We start from the raw sequence: 7,038 nt of genomic DNA, 5'->3' as shown, positions 1-7,038 counted from the left end.
GTAAATGTAACTAGCCTAAATCTATTAACAGGAGGGGATTATGATTGGCTGTAAGAAGTAGGTCTGAATATTCACAATTTCTTCTTAACAATAACGAGATCATTAAATATTTCACCTGAGTGAAGTGGACATTAATAACTATGTCAAGTCAGTAACTCATTTAAAACAATACTTAGATGACAAACAAATGTGACATTATATTCAGTCCCTGTTTAGAAGAAATGCACAGATTTTGTTGACAAGCAGCAGAAAAGACACAAAATTCTGGCTGCACATTTAAATTATAGTATCAGGTCTTAATTCCTGGAGAAAGTGTTGCAGCTGGGAGAAAATAGGAAAAAAAAATACACTGTTGACAAAGATGACATGTGCCTCAAAATATATCTTAAATATTTGTCATTCTGTATGAAGGCAGAGTTCATATGCCATGTTCTATGCTTTTCCTTTTGTCCATACCATCTCTGGTTCTGGGCTGTACAAATATTAGCTTCGTTATGGTAGTGACTTGACTTAAATATTTCATAGACTGTCATCCTAGCATCTGTTGACCTGCCAAACATGCAACATCCCCCTGTCACTGCAGACTGCCTGTCAACTGCTGTTAACCAACAAAGCTTAAAATATGTCCACCTTCACTTCGTAACCTCTCCGTCTCTTGAGAAATGAACATCATTGCAACCAGATGAGGATTATAGACTTGACATGCCAACATCAAAAAAATCAATTGAGATTTACAAAAAAAACTTTAAATAAAATAATCTCAGTTTTTTTTGCTTTAGTTCAATGTATTTATTTCACAACAAATGTGAGCCACTTTACACACATAAAAAGTAATCACATTTCGATTTACTCTATATATCAAACATTACGTTCAGTTTTAATTTGTTTGTTATTTAATGATGTTTGTTTGGATATTCCTAATTCACCCACAACGTAGAAAATTTTTGCCCAAAATAATGTCAAGCAGAAAAAAAATAGAGTTGACCAATGTTGCCTCTGTTTCTTAGTTGGCAAATGATGATACACAAAATGCACACAATTAACCAGATTTGCTTCTGTGAGCCAGCTGCTCTCGGAAGCTGATGATGTGTGTGCTAATCTAGCGTGAGACACAAAAACTCGGCTGCAGATGGCTTCAAGTCGCTTACAAAAGACTATGTGGTCTTTTCTTGGAGCAACCAAACTGTCTGAGAAAAGACGATTTGAGTGTTGATCACTAAATCCATTTAATCCTGGGCTAGGATTCTTGCTTAGGTGTCGCAATGCCGCATTAATGCGCCTCCACGTTATGGTCAGAAGAGATTTGGCCAGAATCAAAGCAGCAGAGATATTAACAGAACAAACTTTCCACAAAAGGATCATTCTATCGGGTTCCCACCATTTCTTCGTTACGGAATTCTGTAGGGTTGTACGATTTTAGAAAAGAATTTTGAATTGCTAACAAATAGCTGAGTGGAGCTGCTACTGTATCTGTACCTTATTATTAATATGACCAAAAAAGTCCAACATAAGAATTCTCACTCTGCTCCCGGTCACTTACCCTAGACTGTTTTTGAACGTTGCTGTGTCCCTGCTGACACAAAAGTGTGAAACGTGGCCCCAGATTCCATGTTCTCATTATGCGTCTGGATTTAAAGGTATGGTGAGGTTAAGATCCTTACCCGACTTTAAGTCCTGCACCTTTTCCTCGCAGTACTTTTTACCTCACAGAAAAGAAAAAAAAGAACTGATATGGCTTTGATTGAATACTGCCACCTGGATAAATATTTGTGACGTGACAGAACATGAGATTATGGTGAAAAACATAAAAATGTGCCATAGACATACACTGAACAGCTGCAAGTTAAAGGACAAAACAGTAATTCTGCGTCCCCAGAAACAAAACCAAATGTGGAGAAGCACCATACAGCTTCAAAGCACCACAAATCTGGAACAGACTTCCAGAAAACTGCAAAACAGCTGAGACACTGAGGTCCTTTAAACTAATAACCCAACTGTCTAGAGTTGCTTTTGGAACATCATAAATTAAATATTCATCAATATTTTGATATGTAAAGATGGCATTTGAAAAAATCTTATGTTTTAACTGTTGACTGTCTATGACTTTGTATTATTTGTGTTTTTACGATTTAAAGCTCTTTGAACTACCTTAATGCTGAAATGTGCTGTACAAAAAAAAAAAAGATCGATGGATTGAATTATTTATTGTTGCAGAAATAATGATGCTCTGAATTTGAGTTTTTGTATAATAATGGAAGGTATTTGTTTGATTTTTTCAAGTTGGGGAAACTGTAGAAAAAGTTTAGCAGGAAAACTTGACTAATTCAACGAGTTTACAAAATCCATAATGTAATAGTATAACTGGGCATCCGAAGGTATGAGGTCCTTTGCAGCAATAGCCATGTGTCACCTTCGTGCAATACTGCTTTTAATCCACGACTAATGTGTCCTTTGGGGCCTTTGTTGCTTTCAGGCTTCAATCTGACCTCCCATACCTTATAAGACTCTTACTCCGATCAAACCTGCGAATCCTGGATTATAACGCAATTAACACTCATCACGGTGCAACCAAGGTAAGAAGTCTCGACACCTACGGTGTTTCCTGAAAAGGTCCTCTTGTAATCTCGCTTACTCGATTAAGTGGTTTACCACCCTGTATGGTCTCCTTGGAAAACCTCTGCTAAATCGCTGAAATAAGCGGTTTATTTGACTTTTAGCACAAGATTTTTGTTGCATTAACAAACAGCTTCTCAATTGTCACAGCATAGACACGAAGGGTTTCGCTTCACGCCGCAGAAGACGAATGTGAATACTGAGAATACCGGGAGTACTGAGAAGTCTCAGAGAAAAATTTTTGGACCAGGTCATAGTATTTTCCATTTGGTTAGCACCAGGCAATTTGCTTGATGCTATCCAGTATTGAACTAGCATTCAGTTCAATTCTTTGTTACATTCTAACAAAAATAAAGGGATCAAATTTCTGCTGTGATAACCTCACATTGAACTGAAAAGATCTTTTCAGCATGGACCATAATTACTTTCTCTGTCCGCCGTAATACCTTATCCCATCCTCCTAATCAAGTACACAATTTCAAATATTATCTTCAAGAAGCGCTGTAAAACGTCACAGAGGCAGAATTATGTATTTTCCTGGCACAAAGATTTAGTCTGGATAATTCCAGGCTTTGTCTAGGCCAGGGCACTTCAAAACAATTCTTTTATGCCACTCAGAGGTGGATTTGCTGTACTTTGGATCATTGTCCTGCTGCATAACCTAAAAGTGCATGAGCTTAAGGTTACAAAGTGACTGCCAGACTTTCCACTTCCAAATTTGGTGTTAGAAAGCAAAATTTATAGATCATTGAATCACGCCAGGTTGTCCAATTCTTGAAGCAAGAAAGCAGCCCCAGTCCATATGACCACCACCAAGCATCACTTTAGGTATTGCATTCTTTTTTTATTTCTGTGTTTGACGGCTGGTTCAGGCTTGCAACGGTTTAGATCTCATCCTGTTTTGTTTGCTTCATGCAAGAGTTGTTTGTGAACTTTGTGTATTTAAACAGGTCTTATGCAAGTAGGATCAACAAGTGGGATTCTTTGTCTCTTAATAATTGAAATTATAATATGAAAACTGCTTTATTTTAAATCTGACTATTTTTGTCTGGAATTAACATTTACTTGGTTATCTAAAATTTTAATGTGACAAAACATCAAAAGCAAAAGAAATCTGTCATAGAAAAGTACATTTTTCAAAGCACTTTTGATAGTATTTGTTGAGAAAGTATCAATAATCACAACATATCAACTCTTCTGTGTTGAATTAGTGATAGAAGTCAAAAACACTTGGACCATGTATTGAGCTCCAGACTTGGCATAGCCCTGGATTTTCCACAGGAGACCTTAGCTGCACATCAACAAGGGTTGACCAAATGGTGAGGAAGTTAAATGAGGTGACAGAGGTCGAGGGACGACTAACACATGGAAGACATTTTAATGTTTCAAATGCTTGGCGAATGTATCCCATTTTAAAGCATGATTCTCTGTTGTGTAAAATAGCATCCCAACACTGGCTAATTGAACATAAGCAGTTGTTTTTCATGTTGAACTTAAGATAATCTTATCAAGGATGTAGGGTCATTTATGGCCAATCCCCAGAACACAGAAGCACCTTTGAAATGTAGAGCAAAGTTAAGCAGGGTCATAACAGGACAGAAAACGGGTTTGTCAAAACACAAATTACCTGCTGCAGACTACAAAAGCCCTTTTTTGACTGAAGAATCCATTCAAAAGATTAAGGCTGAGAACTAAATGCCATTACCTATCCTCAAACAAACTTCATGGACAGTCAGAGGACTGGGCAGTTATCAAGCTCTTCACCCTATATTAAAAGGAGAAGGTAAGGCCGCTTCACAAAGACACCTAATTTTAACCTCCCATGTCTGTGATCTCGTTATTTCTAATCCCAAATTTAAGTTCACATGGAAAATGAAGGCCTTGGCTCAGGTATTTTTTGTTCCAGAATCAATTTAACCCTAAATATATAGTTGTAAGAATGGTCTGGATCAGATTTTGTTTGACCATTTCTTAGACATTTTAAAATATCTAACAGAAGTTGGATTTTCTCCATTTTTTGTGCATTGGGACACGTGCATAGCAAGCTCAAACTGGGAATAGAATATGGTTACTATGAGTTTGAAATATAGTAACATGTATGCTAGAGACAGTTTATTTGCAAATCTGGTTATTTCTCTTTTAACTTTACAAAACCACAATGCAATGTTTCATTTGTGAGCAATGAAACTCTAAACTTATCGTATGCCAACACCAAGGAGGAATACAGTTCATCACTCATCCCTCCTCTAGGGGAGCTGAGATCACAACTTAGTTCATCTCCAAATTGGCTACAAACGTACAATGGGTGAATGATCTGAACCAACTTCAGCAAATTTGAACAAACACTTACCCCACCTCCAGCCTACTGTCCCCTACTGCAACCCCACTCATCTTTGATGACTGCCTTCTTTTCTTCTGTGAACTTCACACCTCTCAGCTCTCAACCATCCTCTCTGTTTCAGACTTCATCCCGCCCACCACGACCACCAAATTTTCCCTATCAACACTTCAAGCGAGAAATCAACTGAAAAAAAAATACAGGTGTGAGGTCCTCTCAAGAGGTTGGTTGATAACCATCGTCGCCCCTTGCTGAGGTACCTGCTACATTTTACCTTCCAGTCTGGCATTGGGTGAATGACGCCTCGCACTGAGCTCTGACCCACCTGGACAAGCCTGGAAACACTGCGAGGATCATGTTCTTTGATTTCTATAGTGCTTTTAAAACTATCCAGCCAGACTTTTGAGGGTTACATGGAAAATGTCAGGAGTGAATCACCACCTGTCCTCATTATGTGAGGACATTTAGCCATGTCTCCAACAGGCTGAGAACTATACCATGAACTATACCTCTACATGACAGTCTTTTCCATCCACTTCTAAGGCTTCCATCTTTTGGAATGCAGGGAGTGCTCCTGGAGACCCTTTCTGACCTGGTGGTGATATAAGACATCTTCTATGCTGAAGTTTGTTGGGGCAGCAGCTTACCGATAGCCCATAGCTGAGGACACGGTCAGATAAGCTCATCAGGAAGGCCAACTCTGTCCCAGGATGCCCCCTTAACCCCAGAAGGACATTACTATTGGACAATGTCTCCCATCACACGCATGAAGCGGTAGCAGGAATGGAAAGCTCATTCAGTGAAAGACTAATGAAAGACTACTTGTGTGCATTAATGGCACACAAGTATCTCTTATTAAAGATCCTTCTCAAAAGCAGCTCTAGTGAGATCAACAAACTCAATAAGTGTTTACAACTCGGCTGGTATTTATGACAATTTTCAGTTTCTTATAAATAGCCTGCTGTCATTTCTTCTTGCATTAATACATGCATATGTGTAACGTTACATTTTTCTTCTCAGTTTTGTCGTGTTAGCTGCCAGTATATGCACAAAATTGGGCTTTTGTGTTGTTTCGATGTGAAGATGTCTTCAGTAATAACCCATGAAGAAGATAGCATTGAAGGACAATGTGGCCAATAACATTATTTTCAAAAGATATTCACAGTTTATAGTGGGGTCTCTTCTCCCCACTCTCTTTGTCAAACCTTCTGCATGCTTATAAGGAGAAAGGCAGTTTTAACTAAACATTGGATCAGAAATTGAGACCCAGTTTGTTTGATTAGAAAAGTGATATGAAAAAGTGCAATTATGCTTCACAGACAGCCATTTTCAATCAAATAATTGGTTTTTGGTAATCTTTACATGAGACACTAACACATTTCTTTTGGTTTGGAAACCTACTTAAACCAACCCGGAGGAGTAATATCAATCCAAGACCATATTTAACCATGGTTAACACAGTGGGCTGCACAGTGGCGCAGTTGGTAGCGCTGTTGGTCCTGGGTTCGATTCCCGGCCTGGAGTCTTTCTGCATGGAGTTTGCATGTACTCCCTGTGCATGCGTGGGTTCTCTCTGGGTACTCCAGCTTCCTCCCACGGTCCATAAAAACATGACTGTCAGGTGAATAATGGGTGTTTAATGGTGAAAACAAGGAGTACAGAAAGTCCAGGCAGGACAGGTGAGCATAAGAGCTAGGAACTCAAACACTGGTAGCACTGGTTCACAAACAACCTGAGACAGCTCGACAGTATACAGACAATGACAAGGACCCAAGAAGGAGCAAGGAACACAGGTGGGATTAAATAAACAAGGGGTAATCAGGAAACACGAGACACAGCTAGAAACAGTCAATCACAGACGAGACAACCTGACACACAGAAAATCCAAATTCTCACACTTCCTCTATCCTTAAAGTTTCCTCTTCGTTGGCTCAATGAGTTCCTTCAGTTTGGCTACTTTCCCTTCTATAGCTGACAGAAAAACCACAAAGGAAGGCATTCGAAAACGAGATAATGTTAAAAGTGGCAATATTTCAACATATGGTTCTATTCTATGCTATAGTGGGCCAAATGTGTGAAAGGTTAGA

The sequence above is a fragment of the Poeciliopsis prolifica genome, unplaced genomic scaffold (genome assembly GCF_027474105.1).
Source record: "Poeciliopsis prolifica strain line A6 unplaced genomic scaffold, Auburn_PproV2 SCAFFOLD019, whole genome shotgun sequence".
NCBI classification, from domain to species: Eukaryota; Metazoa; Chordata; class Actinopteri; order Cyprinodontiformes; family Poeciliidae; genus Poeciliopsis; species Poeciliopsis prolifica.
Note: the sequence above shows the minus strand (reverse complement) of the source record.